This window comes from Vulpes vulpes, chromosome 12 (assembly GCF_048418805.1).
Source record: "Vulpes vulpes isolate BD-2025 chromosome 12, VulVul3, whole genome shotgun sequence".
Lineage (NCBI taxonomy): Eukaryota > Metazoa > Chordata > Mammalia > Carnivora > Canidae > Vulpes > Vulpes vulpes.
In genome coordinates this window covers 113,163,140-113,185,943 of record NC_132791.1, presented here as the reverse complement: position 1 = coordinate 113,185,943, position 22,804 = coordinate 113,163,140, and the positions used below count along the sequence as shown (strand labels likewise).

The following is a 22,804-nucleotide window of genomic DNA, read 5'->3' as shown; positions in this document are numbered from 1 at the left end:
ATTGTCTTCATTCTAAAGGTGGAACCACAGAAATATGGCTCAGAAAAGTCAAATGCTTTTCTCAAAGTATCCTAATAAGTGGCAAAATTTCAGACTTGAACAGTGGTTTGTGTGACTTCAACACCTGTCATTTTTGCCTTGGCTCTTTCATGATGAGTCACTCTCCTATCTCTGTGACTTTTTTTTTTTTTTTTCCTTAACAACTGATAATAAGCATATTCAAAAAGTTGATCTAAGTGTCTGCAATGATGACTTCAAACTCAAGTCCTGGCTCCATACTGATGGGTCATCTACTTAATAATCTCAGAAGGGCAGTGCAGATTAATGAGTCACTTATGGATCCTTATCCGAAAGGGATCCCAAGTCTGAGAACGTTGACCACAAGGAGTTTTTCTTGCAGTGATTCTCAGAGTCTTGGTAGGCATTGGAACTGGTCTGTTCACTTTAAGATTCTTTTACCTTTGTGCCTCTGAGCAGATCACCATACATCTTCTCCAAAGATTTTTCATTGTGGCTGGTTACAGTCATTTGAATTCGGTGAATTGTCATCTCTGGTTTCACGGGTGTCCTCTTGGTGTCTTTAAAAGCTTGTTCCTGGAGGCATCCGGGTGCCTCAGGGCTTGAGCATCTGCCTTTGCCTCAGGCCATGGTCCTGGATTCAGTCCCACATCCGGCTCCCCATGAGGATCCTGCTTCTCCCTCTACCTATGTCTCTGCCTCTCTCTGTGTCTTTCATGAATAAATAAATAAAACCCTAAAAAAAAAAAAAAAAAAAAAAAAGCTTGTTCCTTGGCCAGAGGGAACAATGGCGAGTCAGGAGCAAGAGTGGGGCATCCAGAGCTCTGCTATAGCTGAAAACCACATCTTCCTCAAAGAAGTGTACTTCCTCTGTGACACTTTCAGCATTATTTTTTAAAAGATTTATTTATTTATTTGAGAGGGAGAGAGAGAATTCCAAGCAGACTCCCAGATGAACATGGAGCCCCACACAGGGGCTCCATCACACAACCCTGAGATCATGACCTGAGCTGAAATCAAGAGCCAGATGGTTAACCAACCGAGCTACCCAGGTGCCCCAACACTTTTAACATTATAATGCTCCAGTTGTTACTATCTCCACAAACCTCCAAGATCACTGAAAAGTGAGAGGCAGATCCTCTGTGCTTAGTTTGTGAATGGGCATGCTAAGATCCACAGAGGCTCAAGGTCAATTAAGGAGACAGAAAACACAATCCCCTGCTTTTTTCTCACTACCTCTTCATGTGTCTCACGCTATCTTACCCATAGTTTTCTTAGCTAAGTGAATTGGATCCATGGACCCTTTAAGTTCCAGAACACATTTTCTAAAGTCGATAATCTCACATCTTTGATAGTTTATTAATCACCTTTCTCATATACAATGCTTTAAAAAGCCAATTCCCCATTTCCTGGAAGGTAGGAATGTAATACTATTTTCTGAAGATGCTCTCAATCCCATGGGAAGCTGAGTCCAATTTATCAGCCTTCTGATGTCAAATTTCAATCAGGTATTTCCTTGTAATATAAAAAAATCTAAACAAATTCAAATTTGTGCTTATGAACTCGTATATTCTATTATTATCTGATCAAAAACCATATTCGGTAGGATGAAAATCCCCTAGATTTCACTGTATTTTTGAGAATGAAGTTTCTATTAACTAGTCATGACTTACCCCTATTCACACACAAACAAAAAAAAATGGCCCCTTTTGTCAGTAGTCTCTGTGTTAAATGATCCTTCTGTGGCCAAGGGGAAGAGCCAAAGAGGACAGTCCTATTAAGGAAACAGAACAGTAGAATGATGATGTATAGCCTCTGCCCTCAAAAAGACTGATCTTCAAAGCCAGGTAAATATGAAGCCCCAGCTGGCTGAGTGAATCAAGATGAAAGTATAGTTATTAGAAGAAACATAGCTTCATTTCAATTCTCCAAAGCAAAAAATCTGTAATTCATACAAAGCTCTGTGATGGGGTCAACTCCATGGAATGAATAAATGAATGAATGGTCATTCAGTCATTCAACAAGTATGCCTGCTGTTTTCAAGGTACTGTTGTCATGTTACAAAGGGAAATCCTTTGTGAAATGCTCCATTGTAAGTACAAGTTATATATAAATAGCCACTTTGATTGAACTTTGCTCCTAGGCACTTCAGTACTTGTAAACCCATACAACCTGCTGAAGGAACACACTCTTAGGAAAGTCAGAGTTGGTGAAATACTAGTATGGTAACAGTCCCTCTAGTACAGACCTCAGAAAGAATTTTAACACATATATAAGCACACAATCAAGATAATGAAGATAGGCCAACCTCTTTTAAATGAATGGCTAAGATTATAGGCTACTTAGAAGAAATATTTTGAGATAAAGACAAGTCTAGTTGTTGCTCCAGCTATGTAGCTCCAGCTTATGGTCCAGGACCCTGTAAAAATGTATTTTTTTAAAAAGGATATTTGTTCTGGTTTGGTTTACTAAAATTAATCCTGGAGCTGGTTTTTCAGAAGTCAATCTTCTTAGGATGAGGAATACCCTAGAAATACAATAGATTCTGTAGCACTCATATAGTTACTGTGCTTTTTTTTTTTTAATGTTTTTTTATCCTAAGTATTTTCCATGTGTGATCCATGATCATGGAATTCCTGAGGGCAACATTAAAGCTAATTTTTTGGAGGCTTCTTATCTTCTAGAATTTTCTTAGTGCTTAGGATTAAATGAACTCTTACAGAAAGTCAAAAATCTAAGTCAATGGCCTCATCAATGGGAACACTTCTGTGGAATGGTAAAAGGTTACCATGATACCAAAAACTAAGGCCATGTGTCTGTTGGAGAGCTACCAACTCACGTGAGCCAGAGTTGGTAATTTTTTGGTAGATCCAGCCTGATCCTCCTGGCACCTCCATGAAGACTGTGGGGCTCTGTAGAGAACTCTTAAAACATTACTGACCTAGCCTACCTCCTCATTTCTCAGAGAGAGAAACCAAGGCCAAGAAAGACAAAAATGCCTTGTTCAACATCACATAGCCAGTTATTGCTGAGTTTCCTGATTCCCAAGATAGCACCTTTCCTCACACCAGATTCCTCTTAATTTCAGAGCCCACTGCAGTCTTCCTACAGCAAAAATTTACTCTCTATTTCAGGCAACCAGAGCAGGCCAGGTTGGGTCTGAGCCACCCAAGGCCATTTGTCAGTGCCAGTCTCCCACCAGGCAATGCCAACCCCAGCATCTGGTCCTGGTCCCTAGGACTTATGCTCTCATAATTAAAGAGCTGGCGTATATAAACAAACCATAACCTGAGCACCACATGGTCAGTAAGTAGAGGTCAAACATGGATAAGGGCTGACTCCCAAGGTGAGAAGGAGCCAGCTCCCTAATTTCCAGTCTTGTTTGTCTCTGGTGAGAGGTACATAAATATTGCAATTGCTACAAAGAGCCTTTTATAACTCTTTCAACCCCAAATACGCCTCAATCCCACAGCAAGTTAAACAAAACTCAATGCTATTCCACTTTGGCTAGGTGAGACTGTGTCTAGGCCAGGGGGATGGAATTACTTTCAGGTTTGAGTTAGGGCTTTATTACTCAGGGAGACATGCTGGGGGCAGCATGAAGAGGAAACTCTTTGTGGCTCTTGGTGGAACACCACAACAACCTGATAGGCTCAGACTACATATGACTAAATAGGACATGACCAGCTCTCTTCCTGAGACAGGTGCCATTCCTAAAAGGCCCTACCCAGACAAGATCTGAAAGGTCTTGGAGCATAATCTGAGATGGTACCATTTTCCCAATTGCTGCAGTCAGGGTTGTGGTCATTTAGTTGCATCAACAAGTTGTTCATCTCTCTTTGTGAAAAAATCTAAAGATATACTACTCAAATTGGGGTCCACTACATCTGCCTTACTAGGGGGCTTTGTTAAACAGGTGGGATCCCAAACCTTGCTCCAGAACCACTGAATCAGAAGCTGTAGTTTAGTAGGATCTCCAGGTTATTGGTGGGCACTTTAAATTTGAGAAGGACTGGTCAAGAGATGAAGACCAGGACTCTTTGGGTTCACCACTAGCTCCATCTATACAATTTCAGTTAGTGAACCTCCTTGGGTTTTCTGTGTATTTAAATGGAGAAAGAAAGGACCCCAGTGAAATCCAAAACTTCCCTTTTGGCTCCAGCCGTTTTATCAATCCCTTTTTTCCTCTCTCATGGCTACTAAGGCAGAATTTGCTTTGGCTCACCAGTAAGGACCTGAAGGAGAATTATGCATTGTGGACTGTGATAACCAGCAGTAAATATATTTGGCATTAAGTACTTCTCCTTCACTTCTAGACATCCAGCTGGCTACCAAGTCCATTTGATTTTACCTCTTAAATGATATTTTAAATTTATTTATCTCAAGTATAATTAACATACAGTGTTATATTAATTTCAGATATATGTACCCTTATGATTATGGCAGCACTATTTACAACAGTCAAGATATTGAAGCAACCTAAGTATCCATTAAGAGATAAATAGATAGGAAAATGTGGTATATATACACAATGGAATACTACTCAACCATTAAAATAAATAAAATCTTACCATTTGCAACCACATGGACATTCCTAAATGATTTTTTTCAATCCTCCTTTCTATGCCCCTGCTTCATCTCAGGTCCTTATTATATGCAACATCGACATTAAAATAGTCTCTCAACTACACACCTGGTCTCCCAGTGGAGTATTTTGCTATCATCCATTGCATCCTTTAAACTGTCATCAGAAAGAACATTCTTGAAGGCAAATCTGATCATATTGTCTTCCCTTTTAAAGTCCTCTAATGATTTTCAATAATTCAATACTTTCAAGTTTTTAGTGTAAGGTTTATGGTAATAGCGCTTTTCTTTACCCACCCACCACTATTTCTCCCACTTTCCTACTTTTCCACCAACTTTTTTCATCCCTCTCCTTTTTCCCAGGCTGCCTCTTTGCTGTGAATACCTTTTCTTTTGCTGCCAAATAAACTCTTTCTTTTTTTAAGACCTTGTATAGACAGTCCCAAGTTTATCACGGTTCTGCTTATAATGGTTTGACTTTATGACAGTCTGAAAGGGATCTACATTCAGTAAAAAACCATACATGGAATCTTGAATTTGAATCTTTTGCCTGGTGAGCACTATGTGGTATGATCCCCTCTGGTACTACTGGGTAGAAGCAGCCAGCCACAGCTCCCAGTCAGCCTCAGGATCACCAGGGTCAACAACAAATACACCGACAAGTGTTTCGTACCCATATAACCATGATGTTTTTCACTTTCAATACAATATTCAATAAGTTACATGAGTTTTTCAACACTTCATTATAAAATGGGCTTCACATTAAGTGGTTTTGCCCAACTGTAGGCTAATATAAGTGTTCTGAGCATGTTTAAGGTAGTCTAGGCTAAGCTACAATGCTTGGTGAGTTAGGTATATTAAATACATTTTAAACTTACAGTAGATTTACTGGGATGTAACCCCATTAAAAGTCAAGGAAGGGGAGGCTGGTGGTGTAGTCAGTTAAGCATCAGATTCTTGGTTTCTGCTCAGGTCACGATCTCAGGATCATGAAATGGAGCTGCAAGTTGGGTTCCACACTCAGTGGGGAGTCTGCCTAAAAGACTCTTTCCCTCTCCCACTATCCCCCACCCCCATGCTCTCTCTTGTTCTCAAATAAACAAATAAATCTTAAAAAAGGTGGAGAAAGATCTGGAGTTCTTTTTATCCCACTATCAGCTCTTCTTGACCATGACTCTCAATCACTGAGTAGAGTTAATCATCCCTGGATCCCAATAACATCTCATGGTTGCTCAATTAGCAGCACTTTCACTGAACTATGCTTGCTAACTTGTCTCTATCCTTGCACCAGTTTATGACACCTTGGGGTCAGGAACCATGTCACATTCTTCTTTTGTATCTTGAGTATCAAGTACCATTGCCAACATATAATAGGCATTCAGTGAATGTTTGACGAATGAAATAATTAGGGTCACTGTGTGAAGTAGGTACCACATTATCCCTGGGAACTGTGAAAAATACCCAGCAACCACAAATCTAGTGGAAATATTTGCAATGGATTAATCTTTGAGATTCAACAATGATGGATACTAAGGAATAGAATTGATATTAATAGTGAAAATTACCTATGTTAGTTAGCTCTGTCACTACCCTAAAAGGAAATGATCTACCTCATATCATTTATTAAATACCTAATCACCTGTGCCATCTAATAATCAGAAGAATTATAGCCTAAGGCACAACCAAACCTTGCCTTCTGGGGACTGTCAGTCTATGATAGTTAACATGGACACTATCCACTCTCCCAGATGGTCAGAGAACTCTTTCCCTGGGGGCCTGATGGTGTGGTCAGGAGGAAAGGAAGTCAAGAGGTTAGGTCAATTAAACAGTTCTAGAAACTGGGTCTTAACCTGTGCTACCCTATTTCCCCACATTGGGGTTCTTGGGATCCTCTGCTTCAAGCCCAGCTCAATTAGTCTCCAAGATCACCTTGGGATCCAAGCAGGGGAGATTTCAGGAACTCCAACTCAGCATTCTTCGTCAGATGTTAAACTACATTTGCATCCTGTCTTCCACCTTGCCTTCCTATTCCCTGCTCCTAAGGCCCAGAATCCACCTTATACTCTGGTTTCTGCTGGTGAAAACAACAATAATGCTATTTCACACATTAATTCAACTTTACTATGTGCCAAACACCATTCAGGGTACTTTATGTATATTAAACAAATTTAATGTTCACAACAAACCAATTTACTGAGTACTGAATTGTCTCCATTATAGATGAGGGAAACACAGAAAAGTTTCCATATATTGTTTGCTTGTTGGTTTTTCTTGATCATGTTCTAATTACTGCAGAATTCCATGACATTAACTACTTTGAGTTGCCTTACCCTTCAGATATCATGCTCTGAACTTTGCAGCTGGATCTGCACACCCTTTGTAGCCATGCCACATGTTTCCTGCCACCTGCCAGTCTGGCCATCCTATTACAGATTAATTTGCTCATTCCAGCCCTGTCCTGAAGAGGACAGCAAAAGACAGACATCAGGTCATTTATTTTCCACTCTACTTAATATGGATACTTAATTAATGCTCATAGAAAGAATTAAACTCAGGGTATGTAATACGAATAAAACACCAAATGATGACAGGCATCCACACCACATAATGTCTGACTTAGAGGAAAAGGAAAGACGAGGTGTCATTATTAAGAATGCAGCACTTTGCAGATATTCTCCTAGACAGCCATCCAGGCTCCATTTACTTTTTTTGTAATGAGACACAGGATGTCCATTAGCAGACTGAAGGATCTACACACCATAAGAAACAAACCATTGCTGCTCCATCACCTGGGAAAGAGAACCATGGAAGCACCTGGAACAGATTCAGGATGTTGTCCCTCACCAGACTTCCCAATGGAGTGCACATTCATTGACTCTCACATTTGCATAGTTCAGATAATAACAGCTCTCTGTTTCATGCCCAGTGGTGAGGTCAATGTCACAAGAAGCTATTTAGCAACAATCCCCCTTTTAGGAAGTTCTGTGATCAGGTAAAAGAGAAGACTTGGGAAAGAAGGAACACAAGCCATCTGGTACCCAAGCTTGGAGCTCTAAAGCAGACTGCATTTCCAGACACACACATAAACATGGGGTGGTTCCTCTGGAGAACTTTGAGAAACACAGGTTACATTTCATTGTCTTGGTCTAGATCTCTCTATCAGAACCTGCCAGCCAGATATAAATACATATACATATAAATTAATGTAATGCATATGAACAAATATACATATAAATATGAAGCATATATAGCTAAAATTGAGTTAAAATAGTTAAAATTTGAAAAAGATACTTGGATACATATTATTGATTAGGAAATATTGCTAAAATTATCATCTTGGAAAAGCAAGAACACTAATAGCATGTATATTTTCTCCTCTAATAATACCAAGAAATGTAAATGAGATACCGATAAATTAAGCCAGAAAAAATTAGGACTACAGGGAGTATCCTTAAATATAAAATAATCTGGTCATGCTAAAATGGGTTCAGAAAAATCTCAATGATGACTGTTCCTCAAAGAGATTTCATTTGAAAAAAGAGGGAAGAAAATAATGTACAGTAGCCCTCATGGAAGAGAAACACATATTAAAACTTCTTAAATAACAAGAGATAAATTAAGAGTATGATACGAGTTTTAGAAAAGATTCATGGCAAGGTTTTGGATTATAGTCCACTCACTGGTACATTTAAATTGTGATTTGATTTACAAATATTTGATGAGCATAATTTGAGGAGGGATAGAGTCATCTATTTACTCTCTAAAAATAAACTGCTGCCTGAACCGTGTCAAAATCTGCAAAGGTGAATTTTCCAAAGTCACAACATTGAACCGATTAATCTCATTTGCCCATCAACTTCACTCCCCACCGCTCCCCCACCCCCGTGTCGATGACAGCAGTTGCTTTAAACTAGAGACATCATCTAAGACAAAGCTCCAATCATGTGATGGATTGTGCAGGTCTTATACAAGCAGGTCCTGCACAAAACTGCAGGAGTTTTGGGTCTTTTTTAACCAAGACAGGTCATTAAAAGAAATGAAAAGATGTCTTCTAGAGGCTTAATTAAGGAAGTTAATTCTAGGCCCCATCATAGGCCCATTAACCTTTCTCTGTTCCTAAAATATCTTATGTAATGTCAAAAAGAAGCAAAGATGGGAAAAGGAGCTGTGTAATTAAACCTACTTAACCTTAAAATGGAAATGTGTCAAGGGATAGAAGCAATTGGTTTGAAGCTGCTAACCTGTATTTACGACCCCAAAACCCAGAACCCATATGCCTCGTCTTACTATGCTTGACTCACGTTCTCTTTGCTAGGGGCTGGACAACTTGGCTGGTGAATTTACGTACTGTGTCTGACCTGAACCATAAGTCAGTTCTCAAAATGCCAGAAGGGCAGCACTATTCTGGTACAGGGAACAAATAGCTTGCTGGTTTCTATACAGATTTCTTGCCACACAAACATTCTTCCGAAGTTCTTCAAGGAGATGGTTTTCCCTGACCCAGGGATACCTTTCTTCCCCATCCCATGAGAGCATGGCCAATCTGGCTATGGAATTTGGTTCAAGATCCCAGAGAACCTGATGTATGATTTTTTTTTCTATGACAGTACATTGTTACCAGAATGCCAATGTCTAGCTTGGTATAAAAGGACAGAGGCATAGCAAGAACCTGGCTACCTTCTTGACCCTGGCAGAAGTTTGAGTGTTACTGGTGGGTTTCTGCCTCATTGGGAAACCACTACAGGGCCAGGGAAGGGAGAGTACAATTTTTTTTTAACATTTCAAGTTTTTATTTAAATTCCATTTCGAAAATAAAATAAATTCCATTTCATTAACATACACTGTAATATTAGTTTCAGGAGAATTTAGCGGCTTCTGTTGCACTTAGTCACCTAGCTTGCTCTGAGTTCTGTGCCTGGGGCTGTAGGGAGAGGGCCATTCTCAACCAATCCAAAACCCATCTAAAATGCTACAAGTTCCAGAACTTAACATAAACAGTCAAGCCTCTATTAAATGCCAGCAGATTATGCACACTACAGATTATTCGTGATGACTTTGTATTCTCCAGGGGCCTGTCAGTACATGTTCTCATATCAGGGTTGACACACAATACAGGACACCTGTATTTTTATTTCTAAATCTGGCAACCCTACCTGATATCCAACTGGTAATCATCACGCAACACCATAAAACAGGACATTATAGAGCAAACTTGGAATCAGCCCTATTGCCTCATTTTACATGTGAGGAAACCCAGACTTCCCCAGAAATTTTTGGCATGTGGTGGGTGGTCGGCTTGTTCTTAAGACTCCTAGCGAGTCAGAGGCAATGTTTGGACCAGAATTTAGTCTGTTTTATGCCCACTTTATTCCCCACCACCCAAACTGTTTACCTGATAACAATGCAATATTTTTATTGTTGTTATTGTGTTGTTGAACTAGGCTTTCCAAAAAATCTGACATTTCTTGAACATTATCCTCTGTTAAGTAATGTTCATGCTCTGCCCTAAACCTTATAGCTTTTAAATTAGGTGCTAAGGAAAATAAAAATTTTAATTTTTTTAATATGAGCAAAAAGCCTCAAAATAATTTTTTCCAAACCCAAAAATAAAGATGTTCTTGTATAGGTACTATTTTTAAATATTTGGATGACTGTACCTCTCCTTCAGTTAATGATCAATGCTGGTATTCCAGGCAAAGATCATGAACATAGTTGAATCTCAGCCAAACATTAGATCACTCTGTTCTGCAAAATCTGTGAGAGAGACTATTCAAATCCAGTTAGAACCTGCTTTGTAGGGATGCCTGGGTGGCTCAGTGGTTGAGGATCTGCCTTTGGCTCAGGTCATGATCCCGGGGTCCTGAGATGGGGTCCCACATTGGGCTCCCCATGGGGAGCCTGCTTCTCCCTCTGCCTATGTCTCTGCCTCTTTCCTTCTCTCTGTGTCTTTCATGAATAGATAAATAAAATCTTAAAAAAAAAAAAAGAACCTGCTTTGTACCTTCAGTCACTATCATTCCAGAATCTTCTTTAAACACTTCTGCTAGGAGATGTGGTATGAAAATCCATTATGTATTAAAAAGTTTCTCATTCACTAACAAAGACATGAATGAAAGAAATAGCCTTGGCTATGTTCAAGATAAATCTGTTCCTCTGTGACTATCCCATGCTACTGTGAATATTATACATCTGAGTGCCCTTATTTGCGATACGATTTCCTCAGGTCTTTCTGTCAGAAATAACTAATTTTGCACTTCATTGCAAAATATAGTCTTGGACTTTGAAATAACACAGGTATCATATACTAATATAAATGAGTTCACTCTAGGGCTTATACAATACTAATATTAATCCAGTTGAAAATTCAAGTTTTATTCATATCTTTAAAGAGTTCCTATTTTCAGATGATCAGTAGATTGTGCCCTCCCAAAATTCCTAATCCCCTATTTGACTGAATTCAGAGATAAGGCCTTCAGAAAGGTAGAGGTAGCTCAGTTGGTAAGTGTCCAACTCTTGACTTCAGCTCAGGTGGTGATTTCAAGGTCTTGAGATGGAGCCTCCAGTCAGGCTCCACACTGGGCATGGGGCCTGCTTAGGATTCTCTCAATATTTCCCTCTGCCTCTCCCCACTAATAAGCATGCACATGTGTGCTTCACCCACTCTCCTAAATGAACAAATAGGTACAGGTAAATGAATTCAGAGAAGTGGGGCCCTAATTCACTATGACTTGTGTCCTTATAGAAAGAGGAGAAGACACCAGGGATGCATATGTGCAGAGAAAAGGCCATGTAAGGACACGGCAAGGGGGTGGCTCTCTGCAAACCAACGAGCAAGGATGAAGGAATCCAACCCTACCAGCATCTTGATCTTGGACTTCCAGCTTCCAGAACTGTGAGGGAATCAATTTCTATTGGTTAAGCCCCACAGTATGCAGCATTTTGTTATGGAGGCCCCAGCTGACTAACATCATCACAATGACTCTTGTGAGCATTAACCAAATAATTATTGGAGTGTAAGAAAAAAGAAAGCAAGAATTCTATCTTGTTCACTGTGAAATTCACACATCTAGCGCCTAGCAAACAAAGGGTCCCAAATAAACAGCTGACAAAATAAAAGAACAAACAAATGAATGGATTTAAGTCCATGCCCCAACAATAAAGCAGTACCAGCCATACGATGTAACCACCGTGTGAGAGCAGAAAAGCAGAGGATTCAGAGCCAGATGGACTGCTTTCATTCTTCTCTACCTGCGACCTTGGGGGAAGTTTTATAACTTTTTAAACCTTAGTTCTTGTCTATAAATTGACAATATTAATGTTTTTATCATGTAGTTGTGGTGGAAATTAATTGGGATAATGCATCTGGCATATAATAAGCACATAGAAAGTGACAGGTGCTACGATGATGATTTAATGATGATTGACCTTCCATTTTTTCATTCATTTATTCATTCAACAACTGTTTCTTGAGGAAGCCCCTTCTTGCACCCAGCATTGTTCTGGGCATTGAGAATAAAAAGAGTAACGACACAGTGTCTTAGCTCAAATGTGCCTTACATTCTAGACAGCAGAGTCAAAGATAATGGGAAATAATAAAATAATTTCAGAGAGTGGTAAGTGCCACAAAGAAAATAAAGCAGAAAAATATGATGATGACTGTGTATGCAATCTCTCTGAGGAGACATTTGAGCCTGAGTTCTGAGTGATGAGAAGTCAACCTGGAGAGTGTTTGGGGAGGAACGTTCCAGAGTAAACAGCTGATACAAAAGGCTGCAGGAGGAATGGCTTCAGCATCTTCAGGGAACAGGAGAAGGCCAATGTGGCTCAGTGCAGTGAGCAACGTGGAGAAAGATAAAGGTGAAGTAGGAGAAATTAGCTGCCATCAAATTATATAAAGGACATATAGGCCAGGGTGAGCTGTTTGGATTTTTTCTGAATGTAATGGAAAATCATTGTAGAGTTTCAAGCAGGGGTATGAAAAGGAGTTGATTTTATGCTAGTAAACAATGCTCTGTTGAGGCACTTAGGTGGCTCAGTCGGTTAAGCATCTGACTCTTGATTTTGGCTCAAATCATGATCCCAATGTCGTAAGATCAGCTCAGAGTTAGGATCCACGCTGGATATAGAGCCTGCTTAAGATTCTCTCTCTTTCTCTCTCTCTCTCTCTCTCTCTGCCCTTCCCCCCTCCCTAAAACATAAGATTAAATACATAAAGATAAAAATAATACTCTGCTGCTGTCAGAGCGAAAGGTGGTAGAAAGGCACAAATGGATGTAGGAGGCTGCTCAGGGTCATATTTAGTAGTCTGGGAGAGAGCATTGGCTTGGTCTATGGTGGTGGTTAGAGGTGGATAATAGACGAATGGAGACTATCATGAAGGCAGATGGGTAGAACCTCAGACGGGTTGAATGTGAGCCCCGGACGAATTAGAAGGTCAAGGATGATCCCTAGGATTCAGTTTAAAGAAGCGAGTGAGATGGTGCCATCTATTGAGATTGCTTGTGGGTAGGAAGAGGTGGGAAAGTCAATGGAGATGACACTGACCCTGACTTTGTCTCTCTTTATCAATAATGTTGATGCAGTTTTATGGCCTAGCCAGCAGTAGCCTGTCTCTTAAGAAAAATCACTGGAGCTTAGTTGCCAATATTGCAGATTAATTATCAATTCATTGATCATTGCTAAGCCTCACACTTTAAGTAGTTGTGTGAGAAATGATCTGGGTGAAGCTTGAGTTTGTCATTACACTCCTATTCCAGGCCTTGGTTTTCTTCCCTATGGAATGAAGCTTCTCTTGTGTGTTTATTTGGGGGTATTTCCCAACTGAACCACATCACCTCTCCTCACTCTGGAGAAGCAGATAATGGTCAATACTTGTACATTGTGCTCCTTGTATAGACTGCAGAGTTCTTGCTCTCTCTGGCTACCTCCTTGCTACTTCTCCTTTCCCTCTCAGGCATCAAGTTCACTGCATCATCTCCTTCGCATATGGCTGCCAGTGGCTGGCTTTAATTAGAGCGTGGTACTGAGCATCATTACAATGTCGGCGGTGTTAAATTTCAGTGTACTCAGATACCATGAGCTGAAGTCACAGCTCATGACAGCCACAGGGAAGCTAGTGTTGAACTAAACTGGGAGATAATTAAAACAGGCAGGAGCAGAGATTGTTCATACTGGCCTCTCCTGCACTCCGACCCAACCACCCCCCTTTTGGTGTCATATCTTTCTTCCTTTGTCATATTCATTTTCTTTCCAGCAGAGGTTACTCTGAAGTGGGCACCTAACAAGGATGACAATATTATGAGCAAGAAAAGAAAGCAACCAGAAGTACAAAATATTTGTCCTGAGAAGCTGCCTCTTATGGCTTTAAAATTATTCAGAAATAAAACCAGAATGAATTACCCAGGTAACAAGTATGCCTCTCTAGTTCAAAGATTTCATTAGGCTTTATACTGTGTCTACATGAGGGTAAGCAGAGTTTTCTTTCCATTATACTAAGGAGAAAGAAGAGAGGCACAAGTAGTAGCTAACTGAAAATCACTGACAAATAGTCTTGGAATTTACTTAGTGAAAATGCATCGATCTTACACAGTCAACAGGCACATTCTTTGTCCCTTCTTCTGAAAGCCATCCCCCACCTTAATTAACCACCGTCACCTAAGTTTCAGAAAGTACAAAGGGCTTTGATTGGCAAACAGAAAATTTGCCTCTATGTGGCTTGAATAGATCAGTTAGTCTTGTTAGAAATCAAGGAAAGGCAGGATTCTAGGAAATGCCATTGTGAGCTATTAAGTCAAGAAGGCAAATAGATGACTTAACATAAGGCCCAAATCAGGGAAATCTGGAAAACTGCCCTGAAATACATGGACAATCCCACTTCCAGACTGAAATAGTTTTAGACAAAAGTTAAGTTCTAAGAAGAAAATCAATCAGGTGTGATGATAGAGGAATAAGTAAAGGGAGAGGATGGCCAGGAGAGGTTAAATTTAAAATGAAGTGTGGAAAATGAGGAGGAGACAGGCTAAGAGCCAGAAACGGAAAGAAAACAACAGGTGCAAAACCTCCTGGTCTAGGAAAGAGCTTGGCATGTTCTAGAAAGTGTCAGAAAGCCAGGGAAGGCTGAACAATGGTGACGAGGTGGATAGGAGGCCGGAATGAGGTTGGGGAGTTTAGCACATGTGTAGCAGCCATATAACACATGGTATTTAAGGCAGAGGAAGGAGTTTCTAAGTAGAATTGGAAGTCATTAAAAGACTAAAGCACAGGAAGGACAGGAGTTCATTTTGTTTTGCTTTGTTCTGCTTTGCTTTTTAAAGATCTTTCTAGATACTCTCTAGGGAATGGCTTGTCAAGGGGTGTGGAAAGGCAGAATAGCAGCAGGGAAATAGATTAGGGAACCATTGCAGGTACTTGACCAGGAGACAATGAGGATTTGGGGTAAGATGGTGCAAGTGATGAGGAGAGAAAAACAGCTTGAAGTTCTGTAGACATACAGTCAAGTCATGCTCATAGACTGGATGTTGGCTGTGATGAAAGGACAGAAATTAAGGATCACTCTTAAGTTACTGGTCTGAGCCCATAGGTGGCTGGTGAGGCTCTTTTCCTCTAGAGGTTAGACTGGGAAGGATGAAGCCTGGGTGCAGCAAGAACTAGTTTGAGAGGAGGAGAAAATCAGAAGTTCCATTTTGATATTTTAACATTGTGATTTCTGTGAGGCATCTAATTACAGTATCAGCTGTGCTTAGTTGTAGAGTCAAATATATGAATCTGGAGCTCACATGAAAGGATAGGGATAAAGAAACAGATCTAGAAGCATCAACATGGTGATGATATATAAAGTCATTGGGTTGGACGAGCTTACTTCAGGAGAGATAAGAGGATGACCCAGAGCTCAAACTGAGGAAGAGATTTTTACCTCCATGATAGGAAGTAAGGGAGATTCAAAGCATGACACCAACCCAGGGCAAATGGAAGGGAAAAGAGAGAGAGCCAGAGAGAATGTGTTTCCCATCCCAGGGCCTACTGCCTCCCTAGAAAACCACAATTAATCCTTGTGAAAATTAAGTGAAGTTATGCACAGAAGAGCATTTAGTGAACTAAAATGTATTATTTCATAAGTAGTACAGTTATTAGCTTATTGTCTGATCCCGATTTATTTATGTGTTTGCTGCTTTTCCTTTTACTAAGAGGTAAATTCCTAAGGTCAGAGATGCCATTATGTCTACTGATGGTTCTAGAACAAGTAAATGTTGGCTGATGGGTTGACTGCTATCCTTCACTATATTCAAGAGAGTAACTGGCCAATGCCTGCTTCAGGGTTGCTTCTGATAAACCATTATTCCATGCTGGCTACTTCCTGAAATTTCACATTTGCAGGGCAGACATCAGAACTCTTTAATCCTGATGAAAGTCTGTGGCAGAAGCTCCTTTTCTCAAATCGATATGAAGAGGAGAGATGCTCATCTGTTCAGGAGGAGGTTTTTTTCCCCTTAGCTTTGCCAAGAAAATTCAAAATCACACACAAGAATGAAAGAACTCACTTGAACTAAAAGGAAACAAGGATTTAACAAGAAGCCTTGTAAGAGCTCTGGACTTCAGCTTTCTCCTCTAAGGGGACTAACAACATGCAGGCTATCATTGAGAACAGAGCAAATAATCCTGGAGAATTTTGTGAGAACAAAAAACCCTGAATTTTTCTTACTTTTCCTCAATCAAGTTGTTCTTATCTATTTTTCAAAGAAGATGTTTTTCTTTGCTTCCATATTTTTATAAGATTTATTTATTTGAGAGACAGAGAGAGAGCATAAGTGGGAGGGGCAGAGGGAGAGGGAGAGAGTATCTCAAACAAATTCACTGAGTGTGGAGCCCAATGTGGGGTCTGGTCTCAAGACCCTGAGATTATGACCTGAGACAAAATGAAAAGCAGAAAGCTTCACTGAATGAGCCACCCAGGTGCCCCCACTTCTGTCTTCTTAAGGCCAAATACAACCTCAAGAAACAAAAAAGTAAGATACTCCCACTTTTATTAGGAATTCGTCTTTATTTCTCAAAGGACTTATAAACTTCCTTCTCCACATACATGACTTTCAGAGAATCTGAGGTAAGAAAAAGAATGGGTCTTTTATTGCCAAAGAGGAAGAGGTTTAGAGGTGAAGCCATCTCACCAGCAAACAAGAGAATGCACTTCCAAAACATGTTTTGGGAAGATGCACACTACCCTATCCTCTGCTAATGATTAACATTACATATATGGAAGTTGTCTGGATTTTGTAATTAAAGAGAATCCTGATTTGTTCCCTCTGGACATTGGACTAATTATTTCTTCGTACCTTTTTTTTCATCTTAAAGATGAACTGATACCACTTACCTTGCCTGGTTGTTATGAGGTTTAAATATAAAGCACAAAGAGATTGTATAAAGCATGATGGAAGATAAGGGGTGGGGGCAGACAGACAAGATGTAAGTGCCTGCTTCCTACACTGTAGTGGCTAAAAGGACTCATGGAAAACAGGGAGTTATAGTAATGACAACAAATAATATTTTTGAGCCCTTACTATATGTTAGAACTGAAATAGTATTTTCACAAAAATTAAGACATTTTCAAAGTTACTCAGTGGGAGGTGATAGAGCTGGAAATCACACCCAGATGTCTGGAGTCCAGAGTTCCTGGTCTCCTCCCCTATAATATACTGCTTGCCTCATAGATATAGAGAAGACAAACATATGAGGATCAGGATACTTGAGCTCTAGTTTTCATTTCTCACAAATTAAGTCATTCAGCCCTGGGAAAGTCACCAAATTTCGGTGACCCTCAGTCTTCTCAACTGTAAAATGGGGGTGCTGGGTACTACTGGATTGCTAAGGTCATGTCTCTTCTACCATCTGTGGTCCTGTGACTTTTTCTCTAAATTTTATTTAAATATGGTTCACATATAACACCGCGCTAGTTTAAGGTTTACAACCAGTGATTCAATATATATGTAATGTGAAATGATCACCACAATAAATTTAGTGAACATCCATTCCCACACATAATTTCAATACTGACTTAGCAACTTTCACATATATAATACATCATTGTTAACTACAGTTCCCATGCCGTATGTTATGTCCCTAGGACTTACTTATCTAACTGGAAGTTTGTACCTTTTAACTGGTCTGATGATTTATACTTGTTCTAATCAACTAAGGTCATTCAGCTTTTCAAAATGGGCAAATTACTTGGCTGAACAGAGTGGAAAGCATGGAAATCGGCAAGATGAACTAGGAGTCAAATAGGCTAAAACAAAACAAAACAAAACAAAAACCTCTGGTTCTACCTTGAATCTCAAGAAATGAAAGGCAGTCGCACTTGTCAGACCTAACAATAGGGCATTCTGTGCTTCTAGAGAAGCTCTTGACATAGTTTCCTTCCACATCCAGACATGTGATGTCTTCTATGAGGAACAGCAAGGAAAAGGGGATGATGTGAAGAGGTGAGAGCAGATCTAGAAAGCAACCAAAGCCACAATCACAGCCTCTGGTCATGACCATACCCATCACACCTAGGGGAAAGCAGGGCCAAACCTTCCCTAGAAAACACAGCAGTCCTGGGGCAAAACCAGGGTTGGAAGCCAAATGTCTAACATGCTGATCATTTCCTTTGACTTTTCTGCTGAATAGGATCAAGTAGGCATCAAAGATCGCATTTTCTTGATACAACATGATTTAGCCTCAAATTTTCAGGTATAGAATGATGGTGCCCCCTACCCCCTGCTTAAGAGCAATGATTAAGTCCCATCAGAAATGGCTGGCAGAAAAGCCCCGTTGTGGCTCCAATCTAAATTGTTGAAGCATCAGAATTATATGGTGCTTTTATTATCTTGTGGAATGCATGTCCCTGGGGTACTCCTTTGAGTTCAACTAAAATGACAGTTTAATTCTCAGTAAATGAGTGCTAATTAAAATGCTGGGGGAAAGACTGTCATAATTGAATAATGAGAATAATGCAGCGTACATTTGTTTAAAGGTTCCTGGAAGCTGAATTTAGGGATCATAAAATGGTCTCTAGGAGCTCAAAGGCAAAAACCAACTCTGAAAAACATTCAATGTTCAGTGTGTGTATTTGCTAAACTAAGTTTTTATCTTGGGTAGGAATTTTTTCAAAGCTACTACGAGCGTAGAAGTCCTCCCTTCACATCTATCTCTTGTAAATGTCGGTGAACATGTTCCTCACTGTAGATTTTGCGAATTGTAGGCTAGAGTGGAACCAGTGGTGAGGAAATCTGTTTTTTATCTACTCTTAGACAAGTAGCTGTGATTGCCTCTCCAGATTCAAATCTCTAGAATGGAATACTCTTTGACACACTAACACTTTTACAAAACTGTAGAATTAAGACAATGCCAAGAGGAGAAGTGTTCAGAAGGAAGCAATATGGTTTTGTGGAAATAGTATTTGGATTCTAACCTTCACCTTGCCTATAATCCTAAGACAGGATGTAAATAATGAGTGAGGACCTTGACTATTCAGTTGAACCTGTTTGGAGAATAAAATGAAATAATACATTACAAATACCTTTAAAAGAAAAAAAACTATATAGATGAAGTAAAACTTGAGCATTTGGCTGACTCTGGTATAAATAATGTGAGCCTTGTATTTATTTTCCTAATTCAGATGACCCTGGTATATAGATACATTTTAACAGGTTAGACTCATTTGGCCAAGCTCATTACACTAGCATATGACTAGGGAAATCTAAATTATCCTAAAACACAAAATTTATCCTTCATCCCACACAATGTCCAATTTATATATGTGCCCCCCACCCCCAGCTGCTGAGATAATTGGATTGACTTTCATGCTTCTGGGTTTCTCCTTTCCTTTATCCCTTCTACTCTAGTAATAGTTCATTTCAAAGGCTTCAGGATTGTATTGAGTCTAACCTATTCAGTGAGTTTCTGTCCTGTCCTTAAAGATCTATGGGAAAAATAAATTCTATAACCTCCTTCTATGCCTAACAACTTTTACAGTGAGTAAATTCTGTACAATCTGAATTCCTTGATTGTGAAAAAATGTCCCCAGGGCCACCCATTGGGAGGCCTCCCATACACTTACTAATCCAACACAGCTTAGAGGGCTTGACAGCTCCAGCAGTGCTGCTTAGACACCCCCCTTATGAATATGCAAAGACAATCTTTCACTTACAAAAGAAACTGATATAGCCATTATGGCCTGTGGTTAATCAAACCTCCATTCACTTCCCTCTGCTTTGAGAACCGTCATCAAGAAAACGTGTTGCTAAGCAAACTTAGCAGTAAGGACCTGGTTCCCCGTAAAAATGATTGCCTAGAGGCCAGCTTGTTTAGAAGTAAGGATCCTGGGTTTTTTTTTTAAGCCTCTAATTTGATTTCCTATAAAATCTAAGCTCATCATTCAGTTAAAGGAAGATTTGAAAGTTGCTCACACATTCCTCATTTTAACAAGTTAGAGTTTACACACACACAAATACACATGCACACACACACTCACTCACACCAGGTCCTTCTACTTGTTTCTGTAACTGCTTCTTGGAAAACATCCAAGCTTAGGCCAAGGAAATGCATAATAGAGAAGCTGCTGACTTTCCAAGCATCTGGTGAATTCACAACTTTCATTGAGCCTTACATAATGTATCATCAATATTCATTCTTTCATAGACATCTATCTTAGTCATTCCCACCTCCCCCAGGAAACACGGTCAAGAGAAAACATAAAGGACACTCTATCACAAATTCTTAATGAACAGTACATAGGAGCATAAATTCATTTGCCCGCTTTGCAACTAATTTTCAGTGTAACTTTAAAAGATCATTTAAAACTAGCTGTTCCATGGATTCCATGTGCCCCAAATGGAGAATAACTCTTTCTATGACACCACAAGAGTCTTCAAGCCTACCCACACAATAACATAGTATCCTCCCAAACTACCTGGACTATCAGATTCCTATTACGATTAGTCAAAACCTCTGTTTTGTAGGATCTAGATACTAACTTCCTCCAGCAGGTGGTAGGTCAGAGACACACGTGGGGTTCTCATTAATCAGTTTTGTTTAAATAAATGGATACGAAAATGACAACTATAATATTTTCCATTAGTTTAATGGTGGCTATAGGTTTTTGTTTCTCAGAATATACTCCTGAATCACCTGAGAACTTGTCAAAAAATTCCCAAGATCTGCTTGGGGCTTACTGAATCCTAGCCTCTCTTGGTGGAGCCCAGGAATATGAAATTTTAATAAACTCCCACATGGTTCTCAGGCACAGATGGATTATAGAGAACCTTTGCTTGGCTTTTTTGTCTCAAAAGCATCATTTTTGGCTTTGCTGGAACTCTTCAGTCAACTTGAAGCAATGATGGTTCTAATAAGGAACGCTTATTCCAATGGCTTCATGTTCATATTTGGTTTGAAGACCCATATTTTTGATATTCCAAAAACCTGTCCATAATGCCTATGCCTAGATGACTATTTGGTGTTCAATCCATCTTTTATGTCAGGTGCATGAAACCAGTTTCTCTTTCATCTGTTTTTCCATCTGATTGACGTGATTGATTAGTTAAGGTTTTCCAATAAAGAGAAGCTAATGTATCTTTGAGTCAAGTGGTGTGTGTGTGTGTGTGTGTGTGTGTGTGTGTTCTTATGTGTGTGCATTTGAATGCCTTGATTTTCTTTTGTTTTGACTTTATTTAATTAATTCATCAGCTTACAACTAATCAAGTGTGACTTCTTAATACCACAGGTCATGCTTACTTCTTCAATCAACTCTTGGCATGTAATACTCCTATCTTCTTCTCTGAACATTTGTGTAAGACCTCTACCTATTTTGTATACATTCTATGGAAAGGGTCCTTTGTGGGGGCATTTGTGTATTTTTATATTCAGTCATGAGTAAAACATGTGAAAATACACTCTAACAAATATTTAAGTCTATACTCCTGAAAGTTATCCTCCTCAGGGGTGCCATGGCAAAGCTTTAGGAAGGATCTCCCTCTAATAATAGTTGATAGGAGTCAGGATCTCATCCAAGCCTTCAGAGAAGTTTTTCATCCAGTCTTCTCTCATAGAATTGACACATTTGGCACTTCTGTCAATATTACACTTACAGCTTCTGTGACATGACTGAAACTCCTTGAGGGTAGTGAATGATGGTATGTCTTTTTTTTCTTTCATTCCACCTTGTTTCTCCCAAAAGCATCAGGAAAAATCCAAGAGGAGATGCTCAATTCTATGCAGGTGACAATGCAGTCACATGAATCAGTAATTAAATATAACTAGTTTCTCAGACTCAAAGTCCAGAGAGTTAAAATCAAACATGGGGAGAGGAGTACACACTGAGTCCCCCTGGCAAATATTCTGGAGCCTCAGCTCCTCCAAGACCACCTCAAGGCCTCTGGATAGGTCACTACTCTCCCTGAAGGGCTGCTGGTTTCTTCTTATGGTGCTGATCAGTTTCTCCCCTGCTGGATGGCCTACATTCTGGCTACCCTGGGACCTGGTGATTTCATTACTGATCACCATTGTTATTGATTGCTCTGTCCCATGAGGTCTATCTGATTTTGCAGTTACTTTGGTCCTTGTATGGTCTGGCCTACTTCAAAATTTGTACTGTGCAAGATTGGGGTGGAAAGGAAAGAAAAATGGTAGAAGAAGGGTTCTTCCTCCCTCAACATTAGAATGGCTTCAGTAAGTCTAAACCAAATGTCTTAGGAAGCCAGGTCTCTCATTGTGAGTCGAATGTGAAAATCATTTCATGTGATTGATTTTTCAGTTATTTTCATGAAACTACATTCCTCAAAGAACAAAAATTAAAATTTGTACAAATTGACCAATTGGCCACTGGTTCTCTCCAACTTGTGTTGGAGCGATATGATTTTGACCACACCCAAGATCAGGGCTCTCTGCTCCCTATCTACTGGGGACCCAGAGCAAGAAGAGGGAAGTGACCACCCCCTCCTAGATGTCTTAGTTGCAGGGCCAGCCTTTGGCATGACAGCTCTAGCTTGTCCACTCCCTCCTTCTCTTCTATGAGACCCTGAGGAAGTAGGAATCTAGCAGCCTGCCAGTGAGGCCAAAGTGGCCCAGAGCAGCTCTCTTCTAGACCCTTTACTACATACAGCTTATCCAGATCTGCCAGAGATGAAGGCAAGCCCCCTCCAGCTACTCAGTAAAATTGCCAATTAAATCAGAG

General features: G+C 39.8%; 1 pseudogene; it reads right to left on the bottom strand.

Moving 5' to 3' along the window:
• Positions 1-232: 232 nt before the first annotated feature.
• LOC112920154 (small ribosomal subunit protein uS10-like) lies at positions 233-22,134 on the bottom strand (annotated as a pseudogene).
• Positions 22,135-22,804: the final 670 nt, after the last annotated feature.